Genomic DNA, 13941 nt, shown 5'->3' with positions numbered 1-13941 from the left:
GATGAAGACACGGAGCGAAAGGAGAAGCAAAGTGAACAAAGAGAGATAAAGACGGTGAATCACACCCCATGCCAATAAAATGAAGTGAAATGACACAAAGAAACAAAGATACCATTGAGCATTGTATACAGGGAGGCAGGGGAAGGGAGACGGAGAGGGTTGGTTGGGGGGGTATTACCAATGAATGAATTTTTAATAGCACTGAGATCAACCATACCCAGGAGTTCAAACAGAAATAAGTACTGTACCGCCTCCATATTTTAAACTTATTTTTAAAAACATATCAACAGTGCATTTATGTTTTTTTTTTTACCCCCGCAAGATGATTCTTAATCATCCAGCAGACATGACAGTGTACCTGACACAAGAAGGTAAAGAGAGACCCTGAAAGCAAGACAGGCAGGGACAGAGAGGCTTATGGGTGAATTCATGCCACTCACTCTACACACACACACACACACACACACACACACCAACACACACCTACTTTATTATCCTAGGTGTCTGTATGCACACACTTTTAAATTTTAAACTCCTCCAAAAACATGTGTCAGCCTGCGTCCATCTGTCTGTCACCCTGCAACACCCTGACAACAGCATGAGCACAATTAACTTAAGCCAGGGCAATGTGCCAATTTAGCCCCGATTTCCTGCTTACGGCATCACATTTTGTTTTAAATGTGTATTTTTTTTTTAGCATAATCTTGAGATGTGCCAGTTTCCGTGCCAAAAGCAGCTCCATATCAACGAGGATGTCCCAATTAGCTGATTTGAAGCACATTCAGTGCTTAAAATATTTTATGGTAGCTACTATTTTCAATTCAAACAGAGCTACATCCCAGCATGAAAAGGATATTTTAGTCAAGTAGTTGTTTTTCTGTTTTATTTTTTTTTTTTTGTTGTTTTTTTTTTTTTTTTTTTTTTTTTTTTTTACCACTTTCATGTAATTTTCATGCAGTTTTTTGCTTTGCTATTTTCCAAGTAGATTCAGAATAGGAAAGGCTTATGTCATTGTAGAAATATGAATCAGTGAAAAAGAAAATTAAATAGGCTGGTTCTATTTAGCTTTGATTATGGCACCAGTAATTTATAATTATTATTATTATTATTATTATTATTTTTATCATTATTATTATTATTATTAATTGAATATGGTTTCAAAGATAATCATGAATCAACTTTGTATTTAATTAAATTAATTCTCTTTTCTGGTCCTGAGCCCACCCCATGTGGTATGTTTGTTTGCAACAGGAATTTGTGTGACATCACCGTGCACCCTTAACAGCAGGGCAAACATTTTAAGAAAAAGCATATATGTGGATAATAGCAGTAAACAAGACTTCTGACTGAAGTCAGAAGCCCTATATATATATCTATATATATATATATAGATATATAGATATATATATATAGATATATGAACCCAGTTATGTGTTAAGAGGAACATGAGAGAGATGCAGCATTTCACTTTTGCCAATGGTCACAACTGATTCTATGATACTGTCTTTGTAGTACAGACAGGGTACAAACACTTTTTTTAAAAGAGCTGGCAACATAAAGAAAATAGAGAAAACGACCTTCAGAGCCATAAAACCTTTGCTGGCTTGTCCTTCTTTTTTTACTTTAAGCAAACTCGCTGGGAATTGCTGTGTCCATGTGGGAATTGATTTTAAGAAGAAATAAGAAAGATGAAAGTAAATTAAAATCACCATGTTGCACACACACTTTGCTCAGGCTTTAACACCTTTTGGACATTATTCACTAATCTAATCTTTAATCTTCGCCACCTCAAAACCAGCTCTGTCAAACTGAGACAGTAACCGGTGACTCAACCAATATCACGCCTCCTACCCTGACAGCTTCTTTGTTTGCAGTGTGCATGTATGTAGGATTACTGTTGTGCAGAATAATGAGATCATGTCCTTCTTGAATACTTTTATAACTCTATAGACATTCAATACTCCTGTATACCCTTGTCTTTTATTCCAGAGAATATTTGACTTAAAAACTGATAGAGAATTCCTAGGTCAAGTTCCTGAACAGTTTAAACATCTTGTAATATGCAGTGTCTTTTAAAAATGCCACACTAAGAGCCTGAGGAACAAAAACAAAGTGTTAACTGTTCAAATAAATATGGTCTGGACTACATTTGGAATTCAGAAGATTCTGTATTTGAGTACTACAACAAGTTACTTATACATGTACTGTAATTTTGTGTCAGTAATAGAAATCCTTTTATTTTACAACGGTCACATAAAATTCAAATACATGAAATAATGAGCTTCTTAGATATATTTCTGTTGTTTGAGACATCTGTTCTCTGTTTTTTTTTTTTTTTTTTTGTTTGCTTTTTGTTTTTTTTTTTCTTTTTAAGGGAGATTAAATCTTCCTGCATTTATCTGACCTTGTGGAAAACATACTTGATAAGACTTGACTGAGAGACAAACTTAGTTTTTACATGTGAGGATGGGCTGTCACATCTTGCTTTGGGAAAACATCCATTAGAGGATCATTAGTCTGTGTTTGAAAAGAAAAAAAAAAAAAAATCATAAATCCTCTATTCAAAGTTTCCCAAATTCAGGTCTTTCAACATTTTCAGTGCATTAAACCATGAAACCATTCAGCAAGTCTGGAGAAATCTTAGAGTGTGAAGCTAAGGCCAAAAGGTATTGGTGACATGTGACCATCACGCCACTATGATCAATAAAACCCCACATGCTTTAGAGTAAAGGGAGAACATTATGCAGGGAGGAAGTCATTTATCAACTCTGCTTAGAAATGCTGCCAAGTTCTTTGGGCTTGAGCTCATCTGAAAAGAGAGTGGACACATGTTCTTTATGTTTTTAGTGCATTTTAACATTTTAAACTTTTCTGAACTGGGTCTTGTAGAAAATATATAACTAGTAGTATAATCTTGATGTTGGTCTATGAACTATTCTTCAAACTATTGCATCTAGATTCTAAAACTGTAACTAATTGGATTTGTTGTTATTATTTATTTCCATTGGTTCTCGTGCACTGGTTTAAACAAAACTCACAGGTCCATATCATTCATTTTTTTTATTGATTTATTTATTTTTACTATGAAATAAAATGAAGCCTCTCACATTATTGAAAATCAATTAACTTTTTTCCTGTTTCCTACTCAACAAACTGAAAACATGACTTTGCAAAATAGTTAAACATGAACAGAATTCAGTTTCACATATTTACACTCATTTTATTTAAATAAATTAAAGGAAATGTCTAGTAAATGAACAGTATATGGAGCAACAGTATACACTGCAATGCACTGAGAGAAAAAAATAAATAATATTGCTATGGTCACCACTTTGGCCTCACAACTGACTAACAAACAGTATCTGACTATTCCTGCCACATTTTAAAGACATGCATCTTGGGTAGGTTTGATTCCAGTGGTCATAAGTCTGATCACAAGCATTAACAGTTATTTTTCTTTATTGTATTCCTGTGACACATAAACATTTAATTCTATTAATACTTAATTTGTAAAACACCAAAAGAATATGTGATTAAAAACTGCTTGGTCCACAAAATTGTGAGGTAACGTAGTACGCAATAAAAATTAAACAAACCAAACACTTTTGTTGATTCTGGGGTGAGTTTTGGCAGTAATGTTACTTGGCTAGACATAGATATAGAAACTTGGCTAGGATTAGAGAAAGATCATGGTCAGGACTAAAATACATTCTTCTTACAGCTCTAGTGTCACTTTCACAGAAGCCGTATTTACATGCAGCAGCTGTCATGACCAAAAGAGGCTGGGCATTACTGAAAAGAATTATGGGGTGTTTGTCCTGCATGAACAAATGTTATATTTGGGAGGACGTTTGCAAGTAAAGCACTACAAAACACAAGCGGTAAATCAAGGTGTCGAGGTCTACACAAATCAAGTGCCAATAAAGAATAGTCTGTTTAAATGTTACTGTAAATTATAGTGCATTGTACATTAATTTCATTCATATATGTCAAATTTCTACCAATAAGTGGTTTGATAAATGATGTTCTGAATATGTGAAGTAGTTTTAATGGTAACAGTAGGTTTTACAGACTTAAAAAGTTTTCATTTCCTTCATTTGTAGTTAGACAACCACAGGACTAAAATACAATACACATAATACACAGTTATTATCATACAGTGGTATTCTTTCCTCACTTATTCTTATAGCTAAGGGCTTTTTACAATGGCTCAAATTAAAACTCCCATTAATCCCACAATGTAATCCTTCCATTGCATGGGGCAGTCTTTTCAGCCAGAGCAGGGCTTAGAGAACAGTGAGACCCTGTGTCGGTGGTCACTGGTGTATAACACCTTATAAAGATAATGTGCTATGCTTGTGAGTGTGCTTGTGTGCTTCCTGCTGTCCTGGTGGTCGGCGTTAATAAGCATAGCGAGCTTGCGTGAGTGGGAGGGGTAGCGTGCTGTACATGTGGATAATGTGCTTCTTTTCCTCTTTGTGGTTACCTGGTGAAGAGGAAAATCCCTGTGAGGTGGTCTTCTTGCGATGTGGACCACAATGACATGGGCCTGTAACAGAGGAAATGGTGAATTATTAAAATAAGCCCCATGAGTCCAGCAGTGTTTGACTTGTCAGAGGGCGCAGACGCCAGTTAGAGGGAAAGGTTTAGTTCAGTGAAAAAAATGGTGAGGACAACAATTACAATAGAAATATTTAAAAATGTTTTGCAACCCTCCAGAGGTTTACAGGTGCTCGGAATACTCTGAATCTTAAATATACCTATATAAATATATATAAATATATATATATATATTTATATATAAGTATAAATATAAATCTTATCTTTTACTGACTAATGGACATCTTTTGAAAAGAATCTTTTATTTAACTTTTAAACTCACTCCAATTTTTTTTACTAATTATTTATTCCTAAACTTTTCATTTAGAGTTTTCTAGACACTTTGCCATTTGTCTCCTCTTCACCCAGCAGCCAGGCTCTTCATAGTGGGTCTTCTATAGTACATACAGTATCTATATATAAGATAGATATTTCAAACCCCCACAGTGGAGGAGAGGACAAGTGGACCTCTTGACCTCTGGAAGCATCTCATTCTCTGATGTCAGTCTGACTGCAAAACACAAGTGGTGACGTAAAAATTGAAACAATAATAATACTAAACAGTACCTCTGCTGCTCAGCATCAATATACATAGCCACCACACAAATAAGTGAAAAAAAAAAAAAACAAATAATGGTGAGGGATGCAGGCCGATGCAAGTGTGGCTGGAGGTCAGAATGAATGCTTTCTGCCGTTGCCAGTTTATCTTCATTGAAGCAATGATGCATAGTGTGTGTACCCAGTATGGTGGTGTGTGTATATATAACAAGATGAACAGTATAAATATACACTATTCATAGCTGATTTTTATGGCCATGAAAATGAGGCCCATGAGTCTATAGTGGCAAATAAGCACATATTATTGTGTTTCAACATCACCACAAGGTTAGAAAACAAATTTATTATAAACCATTTGCCAAGTCACGCATGTGTGTTCAAAGCATAATAATTTACCCGGCTGATAATAGCTTGAACTAAAGATGAAAAAAACTGAGTTTAAATGTATTACAAACTTCAACTGGCAAAATGAACACAGCTAATTTATTTGGAAATGTGACATTTGTTGCTGACTTGAACTGTTTGTGTAGTGGCACCTACATCTTTCTGCTAGATTAAAACATCTTGTCTTTCATTTCTTAATACTGCAACTGTTCATCTTCGTTTGCAATCCTGCAGAAATGTTTTCAATCCTAAGGAACTTCCTAAAAAATAAGGTTCAGTCAGTGCTGGGTAGATCTACCCTGGTCAGGCTATAAAAACCCTGACGGGGGCATGCATACAGTGTCAGGTGCAGTGCTGAGCAAAAATCTCCTAATCTCCTAACTCTTTGCTATTCATGATTATTTCACAAGGCTGCCTTCCCAAATGCATAAGGCCCTTACCCTGCTCTGCCCAGACTGCCAAGCTCCAGCCTTGGGTTTGATGTTCCTCCAACATTGAACAGGCTATGATTATTTTATTCCTTTTTTAACATAACACATCAATTATTCAACCTTTGCTTGACTAGATTTGATTTTTTTATGTAATAGAAATGACTCTGTGTGTATGTGGTGAGGAGTGCATGTGTGAGTGCCTGCACCCATCTAAGGGTAAAGAAATGTTTCACAAAGATAATACCTCATGCCTTGGAAGAATGATGGATAGTGAATGAGTGGAGAAGGAAAAAAAAATATTCTGGAATAAATTATTGTTGTATTAGCATAAGATGGTGAATGTTCCCTTCATTATGAAATGAATTGCTCCCACCCTCAGTGCAAACTGTCCAGACAACATGTGTAACTGGCTTTGGAAAGTGTGGATATCTTTCTTGAAATAATATATTAAATTCAGGTTTTCCAAAAAAGATTAGTCAATCCAAATACCCATTAGTTAGCAGGAGTAAACTTTTATTGGGAAGTCCTAAAAGGTAAAACTTAGTCCTGACATCATTTCATTGTTAAATTAATTAGCTTGCAATGCACAAGTCCCTCATTAATTCATACCTTTACAAAAAATCCTCCCCTTATCCCCTGGCCTCATTTCCTCCCTCAAACCTCTTCTTATGCTCCCTCTACAGCATATCTTTCTCCCCCTGCCGCTCCTCTCCTCTTCTTACATCCTCATTTCAGCTAATGAGCCCACTTAAATCTATGCCAAAACACAAACAGCATGGGAAAAAGAAATAGGTGCGGTGCTTAGTCTGTTTGTTAAAGGATTCATCATGGAGCTGTTTTCAATAAATAATAAATGCAAACGCTGACTTTTGTCTGCAGACGAGACTTCAAGATATGAATTATGCATTGTTATTCTTGGATAGGGCAATACAGGGACAAGGTGGCAGTGTGTGGTGTGCGTATAAATATGTGGTGGATCTTTAATACACACAGTGAACACAGTTCGAGAGGCTTACAGTCAAGATGTAATTACAACTCTAAAGACATTGTTTTGTTTGGAACTACATGTGCTGTCTCAACTTTAAGATCCTGGAAGCTCAGTTTAACTCTGTTCATAGTTGACTCCAAGTTTTTACAAACTTCAATGGTCTACTATTAAAATTAGTTTATCAGCTTCTAATCAGGACTTTTTAATGAGAAATTTATCATAATTATGACTGGTTAAGTAATGAAGAGCAAGATGCGTGTGCTTTATCTGACTTGTGTGTGGGAGGTGTGTGGGAGGTGGTCCACCCAACACATTTGTGTTTGCACTTTTTTTTTCCATTTGATCTCTACTCTCCCTCTTTTCTCCACTTATTTCCATCTTTTTTCCTACTCTGTAATCACTACAACAACAAAGAAAGCAGCTTTTCCCACCAGAGAGTGGAAAGGTTCTACCAGATATGCTCAAATATAAATGTGTGTGTGCATGTGTGTGTGTTTTTATCCTTTTCTATTTCTCATTTGCAGTCACTGGGAATCATGAGTGAAAAACTTGATTGAAAATCAGGGGAAAGGAGAACAATTACAAAGAGGAAAAATGCACTCATCCGCGCGCGACAGCAATCATCACTGAACTCTGCCGTCATTTCACTCTGCGGTAAATAATTCATCAAAAGAAACAAAGGGGAAACAAATATGCAAATAAATCCCAAAAAGGCCAGTAACACAGGCCTGCCGCCACAAGGGAAGAATAGTTGTGGATGAATGTGTGTGATGAATCTGAATTCCTCTTGTTTCATCCACCTTGACACTACTGAAGTCGCACACAGACGCAGAGGAAAAAAAAAAAAAAAGGGTGGTGGTGGGGTTTGAGGGTTTGATTGAGGAGGGAGTGAGGGATTAAGGACAAGAGGAATGGAAGGATGGGGGGGGGGGGGGGGGGGGGGCCGGGGGGGCACAGGCAGGGAAAAAAGGTAGTAGACATCGGAGGGAAGAAGAAAGAGATTCGGGAGGGGATGGGAGCAAAGGAGGGAGGGAAGCTTTTGAGGGTGTATTCGACAGTACTCTGAAAGGTAGCCATCAAGAGCTTTGATGAAAAGTGCAGGCCTTCTAAAGCTTAGGAGTGACAGCATATGATTTGGTCAAAGCATGAAGCTTTTCAAAGGTAGACATTCTCACTCCCATTCATCCCGCTCAGGTTGAATATAACTTTTGGGCTGAGCTGTGGCAAAAATTTCAAATTGGTCTGACAGATTGACTGTGGTGTTGTCCCTGTGACTCTCAGGCTGCCTGGGGATGTAGACATCTTGAAATAAGGAGGGGATTATATGTGATGTTTCACCAAACTATACTGTGTCAGCAGCTATACCAAAAGGAACATTTTGATATAGGAAGTTGCATAAAATGTGTAATTCTGAATGCTTGAAAGCTACCTAATTGTCTCTGTCCTTGGCTCTAAAGTGATACAAAGTGTAAATGTAACAGCTATGCATGGTGATGTTTGCCTGAGTGCCTGGTTTACTGCATCCAAAAGATATTTTATTTCTTTTTAAAGCATAAAAAATAGATTTAGCAAATTTTAGACATTATTAAATCACCCTTCTTCAACTTTTCTGCTAAGAAACACAGTCGTGTCACTGTTTGGAAACACAATGAAAATGTGCAAATGGTTTTCTAGAGCAGCTTGGCTTGATAATGTAGCAATATGGATAGGCTTCATGAGCCAAGAGTCATTACTATCAAGGGTTGAGGTTTACATTCTCAGGTCAGTGGAAACATGGATCGAGCCAGCCAGATGATTCTGGAATGTCATTTTCACTCACATACATAAATACATTATGTTGGAAATATTGTGCAATTTTAACACCAACAAACAGATGGACAAAGTCACGTTTCGACTCCTCTATGTAATAGCGTGCATGTTCACAAAATTGAAAACACATGCCTGTGAGGCTCATGTCTGATAATAGTGTCTATCTTTTTGCCTCATACAAACACACATACATGTACACACATAGATAATAGTGTCTAATTTAGGCCCTCTTATCTGTAGGGTTCTCCAGAGGACCAGACTTCATCAGCAATATACTGGTGACCTACATAATACAGTGCACACACATGTACAAGTATGACTGTTGCACATGCTTTTAACACTGGAACACAGTTCTTTAGCACAGGAAATTTATGTACAGCATTATGCCAGTAGTGTTTGGGTGTGACTGTACCCACAACAGCTACACACAGACAGACATGACGGGGACATGTAAACATAGCCATATGCAGTTTACATGTCTGCGGTCACCCATTCCACACACATACACATCATTTGTATGGAAACATGCACTTACATTCACTATAAGATATAACAATGGTTGACACAAACACAAAAAATGGGAGGAAAAAGTACATTTTACCTTAAAAAAAAAGTGAAATGATGGACCTAAAGCTTGTAGATGGACATTTTCACTAACTTAAAATCGATTGAATAGTTTGATGGGTTCCCTTGTTTCTTGTGACAAATCAAGGATTTAAAAGGCCTGGAGTAGATTCCATTTGTTGGGGTGGAAACTGACTAAATGCTGTTCATAGGGGTGGTGATGCATGGGATGAAGGCCAAAGTAACAACTAGAAAATAAAGAGAAAACAAATAACTTTTAACCCGATTAGCAACTTGATTCACTGTTTTAACAAAGGGACACAATAGAAAACTACAACAACACCAAAAGACCTGTGAGAGCATGGAAGAGAACAAAGCTGATGATTGCAAAATTCTGCTCTTAGTAAAGAAACACTTTTATCTCATAGCTCCTATATTTAAATTCAGATGAGGCAGGCTTTGTAGTTGTCAAGGTTTACAATCAACATAAACTATTATAAATGTAAATACAAAGCATTTATTTCAAGATGCAAACCTTTGCTAACACTAAAGCACAAATAAGCAAATCATTAGAATTTGTTAGAGAGATCAAGAAATCTAAAATGAATTTGTTCCAGGAAGATAAGAATTAAAAAAGAATGTTTATATTTACACAACATTCCCTATCAAACACAATGGAGGAAGTATTATACTTTGGGCATTCATTGCTGCATCTGGAAAATATTTTACTTTGTTACTGGTTCTCTCACGACTGACAGTAGTAAAACGATTAATTCTGAAGTCCAATGATAAATACCTTCTACTTAAACTGATTCATTTGAGCAAAACAGAGAGGATGCTGCCTTACACCATATTTTTGATCCTCTGAAAACAGACTAAATGCTAAAGGCTTTTTTTATTTCATAGTTTTTGTTAAACTGCTGGTCTTTGTCACATTTTTATTGCTTTATTTCAAATTCATGGAGGATATTAAACTATTAGAAAAGTTATACGAACACTAAAAATTTTCTTTAAAAAGATAAAATTTGAAATTCTACTTAAGCATGAGAAGTAAACCTTTTCTACAGTGGAATGATTGCTAGCAAGAAACCAAACCATTCCTGACATGGATACCTGATCACAACTTTATGCAGCATACGATTGTGCCTGCACTCATGATTAGATGATGCTCAGGTCTGAGTGAGGTAAAATATTACTAAGAGTACATAACCTCTGATTACATTTTTCAGTTCAGAACTCACCAAAAAAACTCTTTACAAAGCTGCTACACTAAATATTCTTTGTACAAACATCACCCCTGATCTCTGCTTGGCAGTTAATTTCCACTTTAAGTGGTCCTGGTATCTTCCTGAGGGTAAAGCGTCCATTAATATCACACTGTAACTGCACCCTGTTTCTAGGGGAGGAGAACTGGTATTGCTGTGTCTTTGCTATATTATGCATTCTGCTGGCACCAGAAAGACCTCCAGTCATCATACATCATTCATGGGCATCGTCTGTCGGCTTTTCAGTCTACTAAATGTCCGAGACCTGACACAGAATTGGAGAGAGTAAGAAGGAAAATCTCCTCTTAACACAACAGGAGACCTGACTCATATGGTTATCAAACACTTACAAAGAGAATAATCCAGAGTCAGTGACAAAGTGAAAGATAAGAAACCTAGTGAAATATTAAGCTTTATGAAAGGGAGAAATTAAAAAGAAGATGAATATTACTTCTATCAAATGCATCCTAAAATATTTTAATTAGCTTGTCTCCTGAAGAGTTGAACTGAATTCAAGGGAAGACATGTACAGGCCTTGCAATAAGATCTCTTAACAACCGCTGACATTTATGAGCGACTGTCTGCTCAGTACTGTGTTTATAAATGGCTAAAATAATCAGACTCATAGACAGTATTGAATTAAAGAAGAAGGAACTGAGGTTGGAGCCACAACTGATGCAGAAATAGACATTTGAACCAGCATGGAAACACATTAACTATTTTCATGTTTATGAGTGGTTAGATGGACTCGGCTCAATGGTACAGAAGACCTGACTCATACATTGTGGTGTCTTTACTTAGCACCACAGCTAAAATGTAATAGCAGCTTTCAGAGGTGGTGTTGCACCACAACTGATGGAGAAGTCATTCAGAGCAATTACAATTAAAGCAACTACAGTGCCTTATTCATTTTGTATTTACAATAAATAATGACTAACTTCACTCTGCACCTCTTACTGAACAGTGAGTAAGAGTAGATTAGGGAAATTTTGGTTTATTGTTTATGAATAAAATTTGGCTCCTATCAATCTTAAGTCTTTCTAGTTTATGTGAATTAGACATAATAAAGAAGTTTATCTTCTTTTACTCACTGTCTCAGTTTGAGTCACTGCATGTTGCTTAATTATCAGCTGCCTTAACTAAACAGAAACAGATTACAGGCAGACTGAGGGATAAACTGAATAAAATCTTAGCTGTACGTAAATCTGGCTAATATTGTCTTTTTATGAAGGTCTTGTTCAAACAGGTGGTTTGATTTGCTTTTCTTGAAATACTGTGAGCTGCTCTCTCAGAAAATGTTTTTGGTCTTCCAGACTTTAGGTGGACATCCATGATCTTTGACCTGTACAATTATTGCTTAAATTTATCTTACAGTGAGAAAACAGTTCAACCACTTTGCTGTCTTCTGACAGGATTCTCCTTCTTTATCAATATCAATTTTTCTTATCAAGTCAATGAAATAATAAGCAGCAGTTAGGATGGCAGCAGATTGTAGGGGTGAGTTTGTGAGGTAGCCATATACTAATTAAAGTGTGAGACATTTTCATGAAATGATCTAAGAGCTGAGATTCCATTGAGGGTCCAAACATGAAGCTGCTTTCATTTTTAAAGCTTCCACTCTAAAATGAAAGGACTTAATATATTTCATCTGTGACTTCAGGCCTTTTGGAAACCGATTTGCCTGCCGAAATTCTGTCCAAATTTGTGGTTGATTAAGTTCAAACTTGTCTGCAAGTCTTCAGTTGCATATTTTTTTACCTTTCTACCAATATTTAGTATTCTTTTGTGATTGGGATATGTCTGGATTACATGATGGTTTTTTCATGAAATGAGAGCAGAGATTCAGCAGTAAACAAACCCAGCATAAGAAGAGGGTGAGCATTATCACACATTCAGCATGTACCACCAAAGAGCTGAGCCGCTGTTATGGAAACCAGTATAAAACATTTATGTGCAAACTATCATCTTATTCTAAATCCACTGAAATGATGCATGGATGACCCATATGGTGGGTTGGCTACAATCTCAAACTAATCTATATGCCAGCAAATGAGAATTTTAGGTTAAGTGTGGTTTCAAAACCACAGTAGGAAGGCTGGAAAGGGAACCTGTTTTCACGTGAACTGAAAAAAAAATCATGGTTTCAAAGCAATTAAGGCTATAGGGATTTGGGGGGCTTGGTGAAGGACAAGGGCAAGATAAACCAGAAGGAAGGGACAAATAAGAAAAGAATCAGGGATTAAGCAATAAAGAGACAGATGAGATCAAGAGACAGTTCTGACACACAGGTTCTGTGAGCCTGGGAGCAACTGAGTTGAGAGGTTCCACACCCACACAAACACATGTGTGCAAAGTTGTGATGTGGTTAGCTGTAACTTTGTGCCTGACTGAGTGTACATATGAAATGTTTAGAAAGGGGGGTGCACTGTAGGAAGTTGTGCCAGATCCCCAACACCACACCCTACCAACTTGAGGAGAAGGGGACTTAGTGGGCTTTGGGCTTCTGTTGTGGTTTCTGTAATTTCTTCCCTCTCCTTTTTTCTGTCTTTGACTCTCACTCCATCTTTCTTTGCTTTCTGTTTCTCAGTCCAATGCACTACTTCCCTGTGGCTTTTTCTCTGCTTTTTCTTCTCTATATCCATCTTTTTTCTCTCTCTCTCTTAACCCATTCATTTTTCACTTTCTTCAAGGCAATAGCACACTCATGAATAATATTTGTAGTAATCTAGCATCATAATATCTGCATTTAAGAGTCAAACGTGAATCCTTCCAGCTTAGCAATGTAAATTTTGTTAAGAAAAGGAGAATATAAAAGAAGCTCTCTGAGGTATGTGACAGTGAAGTGAGCCTTTTAATCATTAAGGAAGTATGCTTTTTAATAAGAGTCAGCAAGAGCCCTGTGAGTGCTTTAAGAACCTAATCTTTTTGGCATATGTGAGCTCAAATACTCATATATGCCTGAAGTGAACACAGGAGGAGCTTAGATTACAACTGTTAAAAGTAAAGGAGACTCCTGTCAGATTAACCACACTGCTCTGTGATCATGAGATGGTGGGCTTCATTGAGGTTTTGGGCTTCTGTTGTGGTCGCTTTGTTCTTCATTACAATTTTACGTTTTTTTTTCTACCCTACAGATTATCATGCCATTCATCACCACTCAACCTCTCATCTCTCACACTCCCATCTTTTTCTCTCTCTCTCTCCAGAGTCTGATTTCATTGTCCTTAAATGACTTGAGCATGAGCAACAACCGGTGCTACAGCGTAGATTGTCCTAGGCTTATAGCTGCTCTTATACTTATTTTCCTTCCACCCCTCTTTTTCTCTTTGTTCTTATACACACT

The 13941-nt window shown here is 36.8% G+C and overlaps 1 long non-coding RNA gene across 2 annotated transcripts in view; it reads right to left on the bottom strand.

Annotated features, from left to right (window-relative positions):
• Window positions 1-3063: 3063 nt before the first annotated feature.
• The window catches only part of LOC121640952, a 96686-nt gene continuing 85808 nt past the window's right edge, over window positions 3064-13941 (bottom strand). For both annotated transcript variants that reach the window (XR_006010627.1, XR_006010626.1), the window contains exon 5: window positions 3064-4549. This is a non-coding gene — a long non-coding RNA (uncharacterized LOC121640952). The remainder of the gene's footprint in view (window positions 4550-13941) is intronic.

Source organism: Melanotaenia boesemani, chromosome 6 (assembly GCF_017639745.1).
Source record: "Melanotaenia boesemani isolate fMelBoe1 chromosome 6, fMelBoe1.pri, whole genome shotgun sequence".
Classification (NCBI taxonomy): Eukaryota; Metazoa; Chordata; class Actinopteri; order Atheriniformes; family Melanotaeniidae; genus Melanotaenia; species Melanotaenia boesemani.
This window is presented reverse-complemented; position numbering and strand designations above follow the sequence as displayed.